Source organism: Cupressus sempervirens, chromosome 7 (assembly GCF_028749045.1).
Source record: "Cupressus sempervirens isolate cs-2001-9-10 chromosome 7, ASM2874904v1, whole genome shotgun sequence".
In the NCBI taxonomy this organism is placed as follows: domain Eukaryota; kingdom Viridiplantae; phylum Streptophyta; class Pinopsida; order Cupressales; family Cupressaceae; genus Cupressus; species Cupressus sempervirens.
This window is the reverse complement of record NC_143124.1, coordinates 708,876,249-708,896,452: the sequence shown is the minus strand read 5'-3', so window position 1 is coordinate 708,896,452 and position 20,204 is coordinate 708,876,249.

Sequence of the window (20,204 nt, the reverse complement as noted above, 5' to 3'; positions counted from 1 at the left end):
TGAATAGAAAACTTAGCTTCTATGTCATCTTGCTAGTCTAATATATTGTGCATTTTATACCTTGTATGGATTATTTTCTTGTTTATTCTTTCATGTTTTCATATCATGTGTAGTCTATTCTTGAATATTGTATTGTGAATTTGTTTCCTTGCAACATTTCATTAGTTTTACCTTCATATGAATTTAGAAAGAGTATATTTGAGTCAATATCTATGTATTTAGGTGATTTATTCATGTTTTGTGTAGTTATAGACAGATTTGTAACCAATATTTTTATCTTGGTGCATCACCCCCTTTCCCTTTTAGCATTTTAATTTATGTTATCCTTCAACCTTTCCCTTTAAAGCAATAGTTTAGGTGCACCCTAATAGTAAGGAAGCCAACCTTCTCTAGAGATTCAACCTCAAAGCACAAGTCCCACACTTGGAGGTCATTTCCATGTTACACAAGGTTGCCTAAGAAGTAGTTCCTTAGGCAAGGGTGTAAACTTTTGTGTCAACAATTTTTGGCATGCCCAATGGGACAATATTCAAGAAGATTTCAAGTCTACTAGTGTCAAAAGAGAAGAATTTCAAGTTGATACTAAGGAAACATTGTTGTTCTCAGTATTCTATGCCTTCAAGAGGCTTATTTCTACAAAGCACTTGTTGACTCTACAACCTTCATATCTGGTTTCCAAACCAAAAGTTGAAGTGATTCATGCTGAAAGCTGAAACAAGGGCATCTTCTAGAGTTAGATTTCAGTATCAAGAGCTTTCATTTTCAAATTGTAGAAGGAAGAAGACTAGATTGTAGCATCGATCAACTCTGTGATTTTTGTGGTAGGTTAACATTGCATGTTATCCCATCCTAAATTTTTTGACATTAGCATGAATGGATTTGTTGTGGCTAGGACTATTCATTTAATGCAAAAGTGGCTCTTTGGGCCTTGTAACAACAATGATGATCCCCTTCTATGCCTATTTGATGGTTTTTCCATAATGATGATCTTTTCAACCGCCAAAATCTTCCTTTGGCCCTTCCTTGCACTTCACTACAACAAGTCAATTTTGGGTTAGATTTCATTCTAATAATGATTTATTGTACTCTATAGCTTCCACTCTATTGTTGTTAGAGTTTGAAATCAAGGTTGTATCTGAGTTATGCCTAATCTATAAAGGAAAGATGTAAATAATTTTTCCACATTCTTCTCCGTTTGTATTTTGTAGCAACATTATACTCTGCAATTTTTTCCTTTCATGAATAGAAAACTTAGCTTCTACCTCATCTTCCTAGTCTAATATATTGTGCATTTTATGCCTTGTATGGATTATTTTCTTGTTTATTCTTTCATGTTCGTATATCATGTGTAGTCTATTATTGAATTTTGTTATGTTAATTTTTTTCCTTGTAACATTTCATTAGTTTTACCTTCATGTGATTTTTGAAAGAGTAGATTTGAGCCAAGATCGATGTATTTAGGTGATTTATTCATGTTTTGTATAGTTATAGATAGAGTTGTAACCAATATTCTTATCTTGGTGCATCACTCCCTTTCACTTTCAACATTTTAATTTATGTTATCCTTCTCCCTTTCCCTCTCAAGTAGTAGTTTAGGTGCACCCTAATAGTAAAGAATCTGACCTTCTTTGAAGATTCAACCTCAGAGTGCAAGTCTCACACTTGGAGGTCATTTCCATATTACAAAAGGTTGCCTGAGAAGTAGTTCCTTAGGCAAGGGTGCATACTTTTGTGTCAATAGTACTTCAAGGCATAGAAGGGAAAGAATAAAAGGAAAATAGTCTCTCCACTATGAGATGAGCCTTAGGTTGAAGCAACTCAAACCAAAGAAGCCAATCAAGCTCAAGATAATCTACAACTGCCACCACTAGAATAGGGATAGGGATCTAAAGAGAAAGCACAAGACATGCCACCATAGGTTCAAGAAGAAGAAACCTTTCTGTCAACTCCTAAGAAGAAAAAGGATAAGAGACCAATTAAAAGGACTAGAAGACAGAGGGTGCAAAGCAAGGTTATTCCTATTCCTTTAGCCCCATAAACCATTCCTAAAGAAGCTAAAGAGAAAGAAGAAGATGAAGAGGATAATCTTCCCTTAAGTCAAAGGATTTGTCTAGCTAGGGCTACTGAGGTAGAATGAAAAAGGAGTTCCATTATAATGCCACCATCCATTCCTGCACAACCTATTCAGGTCACAACTTTAGAGGATAAGTCACAATAATGGATTGATGAACAAGAGGACCAAGGGGCTAATGTCTTTCAAATGTTAGATTTTGATTTTATGCTTGTAGGTAATAAACTAATAGTTGACAAGATAAGGGATACACCAAAAAATTAGCCTTTTGGAGAAAATTGGAGTCAATTGTGATCTTCTCCATAAGGACCACTAGGTGCCCCACCATCACCAGCTTAAGATGTATCTGTAGTGGATAAAGGTTCAACCACTCCTCCCCCTCTTTTCAATGAAGGAAAAGTGCAACTAGTGCAAGAAGAAGAGCCACAACAAAGACATACCAATGAAGTATTAGAGGAGGGGAAAATATATGAAGAACCCCAAAAAACTTCTCAAGATACGGAAGTAAGGACTATGGGCTCAATAGACATAGGGATTCCTAATATAGATACATCACAAAAAGAAAGGACTCTAGAGAGGAGCAATAAGGGTCTAGCAGAAAAAATCCCCTCTTCATCTAAATATAAGTCTCCAATGGAAACTACTCCAAGGTGGTTAATAAAAGAGGTGATGGTTAGGTATAAAAGGAAACTATATTGTACTAAAGAAGAGGGAATGAGAGAATTAGTTGAAGCTATCAAGAAGCCTGAATTACCTAAGGGTGATGCACATACATTGGCCTTCATTAAAAAGGACTGAAAATAATATGTCTTCACTCACATTGCTATCCCTCCTCTACATATAGATACTAAAGAAATGACTAAAAATGATTATCAAATCAAAGAAGTCTTACTAGGAAAACCAAGTGTGGACATGGCTAAATTAATGGTCACTGTTGTCACTTAGGTTTGCACCCTTGTCCAAGGCCTATGTGCGAGGACAACCTAGTGAAACATGGAAACAACCTCCAAGCTGTGGGACTTGAACTTTGAGGTTGAGTCTCCAGAGAAGGCCGACTTCCTCTTACTATCAGGGTGCACTTATCTACTTCTTAGAAAGGAAAAGGGAGAAGAAGAGCACAAAAGAAAATCTACCTAGTCTAATCGAAGGAGGTGATGCACCAAAATAGAGTGTTTAGACTTCCTTTCTGCCCATATATGCACTACAAAACCAAGATAACATTCGAAGGACATACACACCCAGACTTATATCAATCAATAACCACATACAGATCAGGAAACCAAACTGAATAACATAAGGAGAAGGATTTCACTTAAATATTATCCAATAGGCTGAGAATATATACAGTATGCAAGCCATTGATCTCAACGATACACCAATGAGAGGCAAGACAGATGCACATACACATTGATGGTTGAAGGAGATGATACAGAATGTTATATAGCTCAGAGACAAAGGGAATTTTACACTGCAGACCTGGGAGTAGTAGTAGAGAAATCAAAAAAGGAGTCTCCCCTTACAAAAACTACAAAATATGCCTTTATAGTTCAAGCATAACTGAGATCTTTTGCTACTGAAGTGACCCTACAGCTACCTACCATTAAGTCCTGCAGAGGACAATCATGGAAATCTGAGGAAAATCTGATCTTGTTGCAATAGGTGTCCTGAGAGGACTGAAAATGGTGCCATCGATGTTCTGACTGGGTAGATGGATCGACTGAGATGGTGGAGTGTTCTTCCTCATTCTGCATTCATTTTGGGTAGGTCAGGATTGATCATGAAGATTAGATCGCTCAACAAAATTGATTACCTTCATCTCTTGGTTCATGAATCTGCAGGGTCAGTGAGGTCAAATGGTTTCACATGCTGACTAGGCCACGCGGGCCAATCACATTCCTTCCTTCTATCGTTCTGCACACCCTTTCCACGTTTGACCACCCTTAATATTGACTGGGCGCCATGTCACTATTGAAAAAGCCTTCAAAAATCTTGATAGCACCATAGTGCCTAGTGGTCTTAACTTAACTGCGCCACCTTTCCACCATCTAGCCGTAGCATCAAAATTAACTACCATGTTGATTGCGTCGATTACATCGACTGTCGACTGTTAACCATCAACCCTGGTCTGCCAGTGAGACACGCATCAGCAAGATGCTATGTCGCTATGGTAAAGGTCGCACAACTTTACCATAGGGAGATGACGCCTCTCGTTGATATGATTTAATCTGATGATCATGAAGACTCATCGTACTTTGCACTTTGCTCCTCCATCGTCAGCACACCTGGCATCACCCTTGAGGTTTATGAGATAACACGGCCCCACCTGACACATGTCATTAAGGCGCTATGTCGCCATGGTAAGGACCGTGTAGTTTCACCATAGCAAGATGGCGCTTGTCGTTGATCTACCCTGATCTAATGGTGAGCAAGATAGATCATTCTCCTCAGTGCATCAATGAATAGGAATTGGCCACGTACCAAATGTTCTAATGGATCCTCGCTGACAACTAAGACTCACCAGACACGTGGCAGAAGGGTGCTATGTCACCATCATATTCTTTGTGCAACTTTGAAAGGTGAGATAGCACCAACTGTCGATCTTACTTTGATCCTACGGCCACGAAAGACTTGCCTTGATCCTACTGATCAACCCTGGCCCCATAATACATGTGGCATCCCCACACTAGTCCATGTAGCATCATCCTAGCAACCTGTACCGCCTTGACCCATTGAGTAGCCCTTCCTTATAGATGTGGCATGTTCTAATTTGCTAGCATGGATCAAGGACCCTTCCAACTGGGCAAACAGAATACAGAATGGGACCCTACTCATTTGCTTGGAGTTCTTGCTGTTGATCTTTTTCATTGCCATGAACCTTGCCACCGACACTGAGACTCACTATAGAACACCTTCCAGCCAACTGGGCACTATGTCGCTATCAAAAAACTCATGATTTTTTCGATGGCAACATGGCACCTTGCTGCCTTTTGAACTTTTCAGCCCATAAAAACTGACTGTCCGCCATAGAATTTTCCTAGTGACGTAACCTACCTGCCGTGAAACCTTTTTTGACCCACCAAACCTATTGCCTGGGAAGTTGGACCCACCGAACATGCATCAACAGGGTGTGATGTTGCTAACATAATTGATCATGCAACTTTTGATGGCGAGACAGCGCTAACCATCGATCTGACTTAGATCTGATGGCAGAGAACCTGCGGGCTGCAAAATATAACATAAGGCTTGGAATTAAAATAATACTAACTTTGGGAATTAGCCGTTGGACAGGCCAGACATTTGAAATTTGAATCTTTGGCGGGTGAATAAGAGATAACATTTCTAGCGACTCACAAGGGGCACAAGCCTGCTATGTGTATGACCAGTGCCTGTGAACAATCCATTGGGCTATGGAGTCAAAAATGGGTCTATGCATACTGTAAAACCCTAACCCTTCCTATGAGAGATTAAAACATTGAAAACCCTAGCTCTACGACTACAACTGGAAACAAAAAACAAAACTTCCTCTGCAATCCTGAGACACCTAAAAATTTGCTACCTCACGGGGAGGTGGTTGTGCCCATGCACTTCTTGAAAAGTAGGAAACAACAAAAAGAAACTAAACTACTTACGTACATAGATTCTCAAAATTTTAGAAACAGGGCTTCAGATAGATCCCATTGACTGGAATGGGAAAAATCTCTCCATTGGGCTAGCTTAGCTGGAATACGTTAGCCTGTTTGCAACTAGCAATCAGATAGGAGCCACTCCATAGTGGGTCAAACTTGGAATGTCTTCCTGGTTTTGCTCTGTCTAAATCCTACTTTAGAACTAAATCTCCTTCTCTAAAGGTCCTAACCCTAGCCTTCTTATCAAAATTCCTCTTCATCTGTTGCTGATGTATGTCTAGGGTTTTCATAACCTTATTTCTCTTTTCTTCTACTTCAATCAGCTCTACCATTCTTACTGACATGGTGTTATCTTCAATTAATTCCAGCTGATGGGCCAATTCCAAGGATGGAAATTCCAATGAAATTGGGAGTCTGACCTCCCTACCATATACCAGAACAAAAGGTGAATTCCCAACAGATCTCTTGGGTGTTATCCTATCAACCCACACAGAAGTCCTTAATTTCTTATGCCAGACCCTCTGATTGTGTTCTATTGTCCTATTCATGATTCTGATCAGATTCTTATTGGAAGACTCAACCAAACCATTACCCTAGGGATAGTAATTTGATGATGTGCTTAGGTAGATATGGTGATTCATTGCCCATGCACAAATCTGGGTTCCAACAAAAGACTTGGCATTGTCCAAAATGATAGTAGAAGGAGCACCAAACCTAGATACAATTCCATCAAGGAATTCAACAATTGATGGTTTTGCGGCATCCTTTAAGGCAACTGCCTCTATCCATCTAGTGAAATAATTAGTAGCAGCCAAAATCCATTTATGACCTACACTAGATGGAGGATTAATGGGGCCTATAAAATCCAAGCCCCACTGGGTAAAGGGCTGATCCACCTGAATAGGACGAAGGGGGAGAGTTGCAGGCCTCTGTTTGCTTGAAAAGAAAGCACACTTCTCACATTTTCTCACATATCCATAACAATCATGGAACAGAGATGGCCAATAATAACCAGCCCTCATAATCTTCATGGCAGTTGTTCTTGCAGAGAAATGGCCACCATCAGGGCCATCTTGAAGTTCCTTAATCATCCTCTCAGCTTGATCCTCTTCAATGCATCTCAACAGGGTCCCATTAAAATCCCTCCTGAATAGGATGCTATCAATTACAACATAGGGAATGGACTATAGTCTATATTGTCTTCTTTTAGTTCTGTCCAATCCCTAAGGGTATCCATTCCTTGATAAGAAGCTCTTCATGTCATTTATCCAGCTCCTTGGACCATTAACATTTCCTTCCTCCTGCTGCTCTGTTATTACCATAGCAGCCTCTTCATCAGAATCCTGTCCTGATAACATTTCTTTGCACAATCCTCTCCCTCTTACCAGCTTGGTAATCTAAATATCAACATCATATTCCATTACCCTAGTGATCCATCCAACTCTCTTTTCACTGATATCCTTGTTTAACAGGAAGTCTTTTACACTGGCATGGGGCACCAAAAAATGGATCTTATTGTGGGACAAGAGGTGGTTGAATTTCTTCAAGGCTCTGATGACTGCAAGGGCTTGCTTCTCTACAAAGCTGTACTTATCTTCATATTTCTTGAGCCCTTCACTGAAGAAGGCTATGGGCTGCTCCTCATCCTTGCCATTTGTTTGATTCAAGACAAAAGAGATACTTGACTCACCACCTAGAGTGTAGAGGATGAAATCTTTCTCAAAATTGGGTTCATGAGAGTAGAGGCTGAGGCTATGGCTATTTTGATCTCTTCAAAACTCTCCTTTCCTTCCTTTGTCCATGAGAAGACCATACCTTTCTTAAGCATAGCTCTAAGAGGTTTCACCATGGTAGCAAGATTAGGAATAAACCTTCTTACAAAAATTTATTCTACCAAGGAAACTTTGCAGCCCTTTCTTGTGTTTAGGGAGAGGAAGGGCAAGTATTGCCTTTGTCCTTTCTGGATCAATGGTCAGCCCATCCTTAGATACAATGTGTCCCAATAATTTTCCTTGGCTTGTAGCAAAGACACACTTGGCTGGGTTAAGGGAAACCCCAAACTCTCTACATCTTAGAAATACCTACCTTAGATGATTAAAATGATCTTCTACATTCTTTGAATATACAGTTATATCATCAAGGTATACTAAGAGAAATTTGTCAATTAATTTTTTAAAGGTCATCTCCATTGCCTTTTGAAATGTGGAACCTGCATTTGTTAGTCCAAATGGCATCTTGCAATAAGCATGTGTGCCCCATTTAGTAGTAAATGTTGTTTTATGTCTGTCAAATTTTTTAACCAGCACTTGATTATAACCAGAGAATCCATCAAGAAAAGAGAATCTCCTTGAACCACTAACCTTGGACAAAATCTGCTCCATGGAAGGGAGAGGATGGTGATCTTTAAGAGAAGCCTGATTAAGATCCCTAAAGTCCACACACAGTCTAATTTCCCCATTTTTCTTCCTTACAGGGACAAGGTTAGCTACCCATGATGAGTGTTTGATAGAAAATATTATATTAGCCTCTATCAATTTGGATAGTTCTTTTCTCATTAGAAGTTCAATCTTAGGATTCACTGGCCTCTATTTTTGCCTTACTGGTTTGGCCCTATCAATTAAATCTATGGTATGCTGAAACAAACTAGGGTCAAACCCTTTTAAATCATCATATGTCCAAGAAAATACATCATTAAATTCTTGACATAACTGAATGAAGTTTTCTTGCTCAGTTTTAGAACATACCTTCCCCATATTCAGAGATTTTTCATCAGCAATTGTAATTGGGGCATGATCATCCTTTTCTGCAACTAGATTCATCCCTTTGCCTCTTGTTTGATCATCAGGATTAAAGAAACTCTCCAAGGTAATAAGACCCTTGGGAAACTTTTTAGAACCAAGATGAATGATCTGATCACCATACTGATTTTGTAGTCTTGATTGGTTTCTATCTAAGAATTCTGCCTCATTCTGCAAGAAACTCACAATCTGCTCATCAGAATCAAACACCTACCAATGAGTGTTGTTGTCAAGGATGGTAGACCTTACTACCATCCTTATTTGTTGCTTCTTCTTCTCCTCAAGATTCCTTGGTACATCATAAGCTACACCCACTATTGCAAGTCTATCAGCATGTCTATTTTCTTTCCTAGGAATGCTCTGAATATTAAATGCATTGAAGCCCTCAAGAAAATCCTAGACTCTGCATTTGTAAGACTTGAGCAGGCCATTTTTGGTGATATTTTGATTTCTCACTTGGTTAACTACCAACTCACTATCCCCATATACTCTCAAGGCTTGAATTCCTCTCTTTTGGGCAAGTAAGAGACCTTGAATCAAAGATTCATACTCGGCCACATTATTGGTGCAACTAAATTGGAGCCTAAAGGAGAAGTAGTATCTTATTTGTGCAGGAGAGATCAACATAACACCAGCCCTTGATCCATTTCTATTCCTTGAGCCATCAAAGTACATACTCCATGTTCCACTTATATCATCATTAGTCCCAACAAGATCAGGAACTTGAGCATCTTTCTCTATTATGCACTATGTACTGAGGCCTGTCCCAAGAGTTTCTAACATAGGCTCAAACTAATATGCATTTGCCCACTCATCCAAGAAGAAATTAGGAATCTCCGCTATGGAAGTGGCAGGCTCATTTACTATGTCATTTTCATCCCTCTCTAGAATAGGGCAATTCATGTTGATGGGATTGGGGGTGTAAGATTCAGTGTGGTGAAGGGCTTGAGGTTCTGCTCTAATTGAGGCATTGGCTCCATATCTGGTCTTAAATGACATATATGACCAATCAATAGATATGAATCCACCAATTTGAGAAGTGAAGTCTCTTGAAAGATAGATAGCAAAATAGGGCTTGACTTCAGCAACAGATATGTCTTGAATCATTTGTCTTCTTCATTTTCTCTACCACATTGAATGGTGTATTGGAAACTTTGGTATAAACTTTGGGAGCTGCACTTATAAGAGGTTGAGATGGGGCATCATAAGGATCACTTGCATCTTTTTTTCTAGAATCTTTTCCTTGCTATTGTGAAGCACTTGTTTGTTCATTTGCTTCTTGTATATGAGGTGTAGCACTTGAAGTTGAGGCTTTCTTAGGAGAAGGAGGGACAATATGTTCCATAGCTTTCCTCTTACTTCTTGTGTTATGAGCAACATAATCCTAGTTTACATTACAATGCTCCCCAATCTGGTGATTCATGAAAGAGCAATCATCATGCCCTTGAATATATGAGGCCTCCTTGGGATGATCCCCCTTGTATGATTGCTTTGCTACAGGTTCTTGGTCAGTTAGGGCAAAATAAGATTCTTCTTTTTTGCACATGCAATAGGTATAAGAATAGTTGCAGGAAAGATAGAAATCTTGATCTTGGGCCAAGTTATTTTGAGGGACTATAGCTCTGTTTTGATTTGAGCTTGAAGAAGAAGCATGACTATTTTGCCTACCCTAATCAAAAGAGCTATTCCACTGATTAGGAGACCTTCCACCATTTGGAGCTTGATATTGCAATTGGGGAGGCTTGCCACTTTGAGCTTGCTGCCTTTCTAAGGCCACCACCTTGTTACTCATTTTTTGTATCATAGAAAATCTATCCTCTAATCTCTTCCCTTGGTCCTTCAACTCCCTCCCCTGCTCTTGCAATTTTTTATCTAGGGTCTTCTTTCTCTTATCTGTATTTAGCACTAGACCTTGGAGCATCTCTTTGAGTTCATCTATCCCATTTGAGGATGTGGAAGCTTGGGGAACTAGAGTAAGGGCTTGTGATGTAGAAGTTGTAGGAAGAGGGGCCATTACTGGTTGGTGGTTGGGAACATCAGGAAAGAAAGGCATAGGGGGCCTTGGAGCCAACTTTCCTCCTTGTATTAGGATGTTCTCAGCTTTTATGGCTATCTCATAAGCATTAGGCAAGGTATCTCCTCCCATAGTTTGGATTGTAGTGGCAATATCACTGTTAAAAGCTCTAAGGTAATGCAAGAAGGCATTACCAGGGGTAGGTTTCACTGTAGTAGGTATTCTATCCCATGTCTTTTGAAATCTATAGTTAAAATCAGTCATACACTCATGGGGGGCTCTTTTTATAGTAGTCAGCTGCTCTAAAAGTGACAGATGGTCACTTCTATCCTCAAAATGTTTGCATAATCCTGCTCCTAGTCCATCCCAATTAGTTATAGAACTATGAGCTAAGCCTCTATACCACTGTAATGCTTTTCTTTTTAAAGATGAGGCTAGAAGTCTGACAGTAACATCATCCTCTATGATACCATGAATATTACAGACATTTGCTACTTCTTGGATATGCTCTAAAGGGGAGATGGAAGTTTCACCAGTAAAATCAGGTATGCTTTTTAGTGCAGATACTGGTATATCATGTCTTTGGGCTAACAATAGAGGACTCCCACCATTAAAGGTGGCAAAAGCATGAACTCTTGGTTGTGCCATGTAAACAAGTGTTTTATTGATGAGTGTTGATGGCAATCTAGGCTGAGTTCGAGCAATAGGAGGAGTAGAGATAGATCTTACAGGTATATTAACTGTTATTACACCCCTAACTGGTGATAATGAAGTTCTAGTCCTCCTTCTTCTAGAATTTGAAAGAGAAAGCTCTTGATATTGAAACTTACCTCTAGAAGATGCCCTTGTTTCAGCTCTGGGCATGAATCACTGCACCCTTGGCCTGGAACCAGATATGTATTTGAAGCTTAGAGTCACCAAGTACTTTGAAGAATCAGCCTCTTGAAGGCTTGAATACTGAAGCCAACACTACCTCTTCAGTATTAATCTGTGAAACTCTTTCTTCTTAACACTAGTAGACTTTAAATTTTTTATATGCAGTCCCACCGAGCATGCCAAAAACTGTTGTCACTTAGGTTTGCACCCTTGTCCAAGTCCTATGTGCGAGGACAACCTAGTGAAACATGGAAACAACCTCCAAGCTGTGGGACTTGAATTGTGAGGTTGAGTCTCTAAAGAAGGCCAACTTCCTCTTACTATCAGAGCACACCTATCTACTTCTTGGAAAGGAAAAGGGAGAAGAAGAGCACAAAAGCAAATCTACCTAGTCTAATCTAAGGAGGTGATGCACCAAAATAGAGTGTTCAGACTTCCTTTCTGCCCATATATGCACTACAAAACCAAGATAACATTCGAAGGACATACACACCCAGACTTATATCAATCAATAACCACATACAGATCAGGAAACCAAATTGAATAACACAAGGAGAAGGATTTCACTTATATATTATCCAATAGGCCGAGAATAGATACAGTATGCAAGCCATTGATCTCAACAATACACCAATGAGAGGCAAGACGGATGCACATATACATTGATGGTTGAAGGAGATGATACAGAATGTTATATAGCTCAGAGACAAAGGGAATTTTACACTGCAGACCTGGGAGCAGTAGTAGAGAAATCAGAAAAGGAGTCTCCCCTTACAAAAACTACAAAATCTACCTTTATAGTTTAGGCATAACTGAGATCTTTTGCTGCTGAAGTGACCCTGTAGCTACCTACCATTAAGTCCCACGGAGGACAATCATGGAAATCTGAGGAAAATTTGATCTTGTTGCAACAGGTGTCCTAAGAGGACTGAAAATGGTGCCATCGATGTTCTGATTGGTTATATGGATCGACTAAGACGGTGGAGTGTTCTTCCTCATTCTACATTCATTTCGGGTAGGTTGGGATTGATCATGAAGATCAGATCGCTCAACAAAATTGATTACCTTCATCTCTTGGTTCATGAATCTGCAGGGTTAGTGAGGTCAAATGGTCTCACATGCTAACTGGGCCACATAGGCCAATCACATTCCTTCCTTCTACCATTCTGGGCACCCTTTCCACATTTTACCACCCTTAATATTGACTGGGCACCATGTCGCTATTGAAAAAGTCTTCAAAAATCTTGATAGCGCCATAGCGCCTAGTGGTCTTAACTTAACTGCACCACCTTTCCACCATCTAGCTGTAGCATCAAAATTAACTACCATGTTGACTACGTCGATTGCACTGACTACCGACCGTTAACCGTCAACCTTGGTCTGCCAGTGAGACACGCGTCAGCAAGATGCTATGTCGCTATGGTAAAGGTCGTACAACTTTACCATAGCGAGATGATGCCTCCCATTGATACGATTTAATCTAACGATCATGAAGACTCATTGTACTTTGCACTTTGCTCCTCCGTCGTCAGCACACCTGGCATCACCCTTGAGGTTTATGAGATAACACGGCCCCACCTAACATGTATCACTGAGGCGCTATGTCGCCATGGTAAGGACCATGTAGTTTCACCATAGTGAGATGGCACCTGTCGTTGATCTACCCTAATCTGATGGCAAGCAAGATAGATCATTCTCCTTAGTGCATCAATGAATAGGAACTGGCCATGTACCAAATGTTCTGACAGATCCTCGCTGACAACTAAGAATCACTAGACATGTGGAAAAAGGGTGCTATGTCGCCATCATATTCTCTGTGCAACTTCAAAAGGCTAGATAGCGCCAACCATCAATCTTACTTTGATCCTACGGCCACGAAAGACTTGCCCTAATCCTACTGATCAACCCTGGCCCCATAATACATGTGGCATCCCCACACTGGTCCGTGTAGCATCATCCTGGTGACCTGTACCGCCTTGACCCATTGAGTAGCCCTTCCTTGCAGATGTGGCATGTTTTGATTTGCTAGCGTGGATCAAGGACCCTTCCAACTAGGCAAACAGAATACGGAATGGGACTCGACTTGTTTGCCTAGAGTTCTTGCTGTTGATCTTTTCTGTTGTCGTGAACCTTGCCACCGACACCAAGACTCACTGTAGAACACCTTCCAGCTGATCGACGCTATGTCGCTATCGAAAAAATCATGATTTTTTCGATGGCAACATGTTGCCTTGCCACCTTTTGAACTTTTTGGCCCATGAAAACTGACTGTCTGTCGTAGAATTTTCTTGGTGACGTGACCTGCCCACCGTGAAACCTTTTTTGACCTACCAAACCTATTGCCTGGCAAGCTGGACCCACTGGACACATGTTAATAGGGCACGATGTCACTAACGTAATTAACCGTGCAACTTTCGATGGCGAGACAGCTCCAACCGTCGATCTGACTTAGATCTGATGGTAGAGAACCTGCAGGCTGCAAAATATAACATAAGGCTTGGCATTAAAATAATACTAACTTTGGGAATTAGCTGTTGGAAAGGCCAGACATTTGAAATTTGAATCTTTGGTAGGTGAACAAGAGATAACAATCACCACAAGAATTAAAAAAGTGTTTAATCACTTAGATAAAGATGAGGTTGAATTAGTCAAGTTGAGAAAGTAGAATGAAATCATGAGGGCATTTCTACATGAGTTAGCCAGTCCTATTGACCATATAATCTAGAGAGGCCACTCTTGAAGTAGCTTTAGAGAGGAAAGATTAAAAAAGGCAGTTATATAGGTGGATTCATTTTTGAAGGCTTGTCAATTATGATGAGAAAGTTTTGAGGAAAAGGTGGTGTAGATAATATAGGGGAACCTCAAGTTATTACACCATATGTAGAATAATGTAGAGAAATTAGATGCTATTTTAAACTAGGATTTTGAATTTATGGATGAGGTATATACCTGGGGAAATGACCTTTGAGTGTTGCAATCAATAAAAGGTCATAGGTATCATAAGCCAATGGATGTATATATGGGGGATGAGTTAGATAAAATAGATGATTGGATTGAGAAGATTGTGTATAGTAATAAAGTAATGGAGACACTACATGTGGATATTCATAGGCTCAAGTATCAAACCCAAGAGAAAATTTTGGAAGTAAAGAAATATTATAGTGATGTGTGCCTTGACATTTTTGAAGATGAGTCAAGTGATAAAATCCTACCAGTACAAATAATCATTGAATAGTTTCAAAAGATATTTGAAGAATCTTCAACTAATAAAGACATTAGACAAGTATTTTAGATGGAGATGACATTGCTAGAGTTGGATGTAAAGCTTGAAGATTTTGTAGACTCACATAGATGTGGGCAACTATCGGTAAATAGTAAAAGATAAGTATGATTCTTTGGATTTTATGGATGCAACCCAAATGATAGAGATCATAGAGAAATTCAAGAGAAAACATCTAGACATAGCTCTGGTATAAAGGGGAACAAAACCTAGAAGCTAGAATTTTAGTTTTAGCACTTGGGAAGATTTTACATTTTTTGGACTTTTCTCCCAAGGTGTTCAAGGTGTGTAAGGTGCACTTCTCCAAAGGTGCACTTCTCCCAAGGTGTACTAGAAGTTTTTGAAGAATTCAAAGGTGCACTGACAGTTAACTACTAGTTCCAAATTTAGAACTTTTTCATACACTAGAAATACATTCTAATGGTAATTTAACACCTAAAAACCTCCATAGAAGGTTGAGCTTCTATTTTTGGCATCTCTAGAGACTCCTACATCATCTAATGGCTTTGTTCTTCTTATTTTCTCATGTTTTCTTTGTTTTAAGACATGTAAAGGCTCATGCACCCATTAAATGATACAAATAAGGGTGGAGTCCTACTTAGCACCATTTAGAGAGTTAGTTTGTACATAAAAAGATATGTTTTATTAGCTTAGAAGCATACATTTGCATGAATAGATCTCTCACTCTCAATACAAATTGAGGAGAAGATTTCCTATAAATTGAGGAATTAAATATGTATTCCAGGCTATTGTTTTGATGCAATAATATATGCTATTGGTGCTCTCATTTAGAGGGTAGTTATTCTTTCCTAAGTGTGTTATATTTTGTGAATGTATGTTCATGGACTATAATGGAGCCAATAGTTTTTTTGTGTTATTTTGATTGAGCAATCTTTTAATTCTGGTGTTTGCTACATATTTACAAATTTCACTAATCTACTTAGTTGGAGAAGAGATCACCTTCTTTTTCCTGCATAGATTTTTGTCTCACATGAGTGCACTTTTCATGGCCTTTTTATCTAATGAAAAGTTAAAAATCTTATGGTTACTAAATTCCCATCGACGATTGTATCATTGGAATTAAGGAAGCGTTGCTCCTATTTTTATTGGTTACCTACCAACCTTTTTGAATGCTTAACTAGTGGATGTGTTGTTTATGTGTCTTATGTCAATTAGGGATTTGATTTTCAAGTCATTTTCTTAAAATTCTTGTTATCCTATCTTCATTATTTTCTTTTACAAATACTTGTTTAATTTAGGAATTCATATGGTTGCATGGTTAAAACTGCATTAATTATAAATACAAAAATACAAAAATATTTTTTTTTGAGATAGCAAGAAGATTCAACATCTTATCCAAAATTGGTCAAACCAATAAAGGCCTCCTTGTAAACACTCACATTTAACTTCTACTAAGCATATTCTAGTAGGTCACAAGATTGTCCAAAGCCTTGGAGTTGATCCTAGATCAACTTTTCAAGATAGAGTTCAAAATGATTCCTACCACTAAGTATCATGCAAAATGACAACTCAACATGTACCCATTTCTTTTGATTTTAATTCACAATTCATGGTTGCATTGTGTTTTGGCTTGAAATAGGCTTTCTTGGATCAATCCTATGCTTTTGATAGCAAAAATTTGACTAAGGCAAAGAAACATGAAATTTGTGCATTGTTGTAATTTTTTGGAGGAATTTTAAAAAAAATTTTGGTTGAAAGAAAAATCCATTATAGTCCTCTTTGTCTAGATTGTAAACATGTAAAGTGTATAGTGATATCATTTTTTAAAGTATTTTTAAAATATTTACTAAGCCAAATTGGTACCTAAACTTAAAATAATATGGCTAACCAAAGTTTTAATAACCTTTTTTTATTTTATGTTATTTGAAAAATGAATTAAATGTCGTCAATCTCATAAAATTCAATTTAATATAAAAAAATTAAAAATTGAAAAAAGGTGAAGCTATCATCAAATTATGGTGGCCACACACTAGAGGTTTTCAAAATCCACTTGATGGTCAAATCAAAATTTATAAAAATAAGATATTCAATAAAAAAAAAGATAAATATTCTCATCAATATTTCATGTATTAGATACCTTCCCCCAAAAGGAATTAAAAAATCTATATATTTTCTCTTAAAAATGGTGGTCATACATATGTGTGGTGTGATCATGAAATAGGCATTTTGAAAAAGTTGTTTATGAACATTCCTACCAAAATGTAATTTGTACCATGTGGGTATTCCAAAAAATTATATTTTTGGAAACTAGACTCCAAGAACTATACTTTCTATTAGTGAAGGTTTTAGGATTCAACATTGATGTGTCTTAAATTTGGACATCAAGTGACAAAAAATTTGAAAAACAAGAAAAACACTTCCACAGTTTGCCAAAAAGTGGGACTCAACTTCTTGCACCCACCCAACATCTTGAGAAGTTATATTCAATCACTAAGAATCTTGGAAAGTAGATTATGACACAAAGACATTTGAAGACATAACATGAATTGGATATATGAAAGGAATATCATCAAAAGTTCCTAAAGTTAGTAAGGAATAAGATCTAGTGAACCAACATCCTAATTGACAAGAAGATCTTAACAAAGAAGTACCTAATCAACCTAAAAAATCTAAACAAGTAAATAGACAATTTAATGGAAAATGTTTTGCATGTAATCAGCTTAGATACATAAAGAAGGATTGTATAGGTAAGTACATACTAAACCTTTTTTTAGTCATTTTTATAATTTCTTTTCTTATGGACATAAAGATAATAAATGTAGGAAACATCTCTAGATTTAATAATAAAAATAATAGAATTTGTGGAAGTGCTAATCCTGTAGCTAGTAAACCATTGGGAGAAAAAATGCCATAAGATATAGAATTATGTATTATAAATGCAATAATTTTGGGCATATTGCTATGAATTTCAGACTACAGACTAATCAATTTGGACCTAGATATGGAAACCAATCTATAGTATGTCAAATTTGCAATAATTTGGGACATACAAAAAGATCTTGTAGAATGAAAAACTTGAGAACATCTAACATAAGATCAAATAATATGAACCATAGAAGAAATGTGAACAAAAATATAAGAAGAAATGAGAATATGACAACAAAGTAAGTTGAAGGTATAAATACAAAATTTGTTAGAGAGGGAACATCTACAAGAACTAAGGTATGGTTAGAAAAGATAAAGACACCTTAGAAAACAAGATGAAATTAGTAATTGTAGCTGAGAACCCCTTATCAACTTAAGAAATCATCTTTATGTAGTAAACAATGGATAGTACACTTGAAAATTCATCAGACACTTGAATGGTAACATAAAGTTTTATGCACTTGAAGAAAGAATGTAAAAATTGTTAAAGGAAGATACAACTAAGAGTGCATTAGAAAATATGATTGCATGTAATCACATAAAAGAAATTCATCCTACTAGATTGAGCATTAACTTTTGAGTTGTGCATACTTAACAATTAAGCATTTTTTTATAGATTTAGGTGTTAAAATTAATTATTTTAGAAACCATTTGATTGATTGAAGAGAGAAAAGAGTTTAAAAGGAAATTGAAATGTGATTTGGGGCAATTTCATCAAATTTCAGTCAATGCCCTAAATTTGTGATAATGGAGATATTTTATGATTATAAAGTTAATTTCTAATGTGAAGTTGAAAAGTGAATATTGTGTAAATGGACCTTTCACTAGTATATGATATTTTGTAGAAACCTAGAAATCAGTTCCAGTAAAACCCTATTACACCTTTAGAAGATGACCTTGGCAAAACATTTTCACAAATTTTAGATGGGTTTTTGATAATGGAGGATACTAGTGCATATATACACTACAAACTATAGATGATAGGAGGTTCTTACATGATGAGTGACTTTGATAATGTGTATAAGGAGAATATGACATTTAACGAAGGTTATGAGCACTATAAGACCCCTCCTCATAAGCACTTATTTAAATATAAACTTTTATGTTAAAACCTTTATAGAAGATTTTAATGGATATGAATTAATGTTTTATGGTTTAGATGTTCTAATAGAAATTGAGATCAGTCGATATGTTCATGTTTTAAATACTTTGTGATTCAAGAACCACTACATTATCTTGATTGTTTAATTATTAATTTGCACTAAAAATGATATTAGGTGTTTCACCATATGATGACAATGTTAATTATAGTACCTTGATGATTAGTGTATGTGCACTCAGATAGCTCAGTATGCCCTATTGATGATGTTTATGATGTTTTGAGTATGTGTATGCATTATAATAAGTTTTTGAGTATTTTGATTCAAACTAATAAATATGTTATGATGATTCAATTATGAGATTAGTGATGATTAAAGATGTGTGTAGAAATGAGAAAGGTCACTCAACTAAATTTTTTAATGTTTTGATCAATATGATCATGCAAATTTGGTTTAAATATATGAATATGATGTTATCAAACTATTGTTGTTTGAATCAAGTGTGTAGGATTGTTAACCATCAAATTTATTAGAGAATCCATAATTGACCCTATGTGCAAACTGTAAGGCAAAGGTTGGATCAATTTTATTTGTATCATAATTTGAATGTGTGCATCATTCTGTAATTGTAAGGTGTTTAATGTTACGTAACAGTGAATCTTATGGTATTACTTGACACTCATAATATGTATATGTGTATCATCATGATAATTAGGGTTGGCAGAGTAACCCATTACCCAAAGATTGATTAATTTAGTAATGTAAGAAAAAATAGTTGGTAATCTAGATTAGTTACCCTAAGTAGGGTTTAGTGGAAAGTTTACATTCTTAAGGTTTTAAAAAGGTTAAAATATTTCAAGCCAATTATATAAGTCCTAAAATGATCCTAGAGGCCAAATTTATTATGATCCAAGTGCTCAAGTGGAACTATATGCATTGGGAACCTTCTCCACCCTTCTAGACCCTTTTGTTGACTTTAATGACCCCTTAAATATCTCATTTTCTCCTTAGTACAAAAATTTATCTTCTCCATGAGGTTAGTCAAGTTTACACTTCTCTTAAAAAGTTGTCTTGATGGTAAGATCAAGTGGGAAGACCCTAGAAGGCTTAAGTCAAGTATGGAGTTATTGTCATTTTAGGTGGGTGAGTTTAGAAGCCTATTTAATGACCATTTTGAGAGTTGAAGGCTGTTCACCCATTCTCTACATTTAGAGAGACTCCATATTGGAATTGAAGAGAAAGAAGGATTAGATCTTCTCAAAAATTCTATTTCCATTTCTATAACCTTTGTGAAGGTAGAATTTTTCATGGTCTTGTTCTTCATGCATTTTTCTTTGTTTGCTTATGTAAATCTCTTGCATGTATGTATTTTGTGTTTTTGATGAAACATGTGAGGGATGGGTATTTGTGGATTTTCTATAAATGTTTTCCTTTCATGTTTCCCTTGTTGTTTTGTGTGGAAAACTGTTAAGGGTGTGTTAGCATTACACACCATCGTATAGGGTAGAAGTGGCCATATTACAAGAGGAGAGCCTTGGTTGGACTCTAGGTCA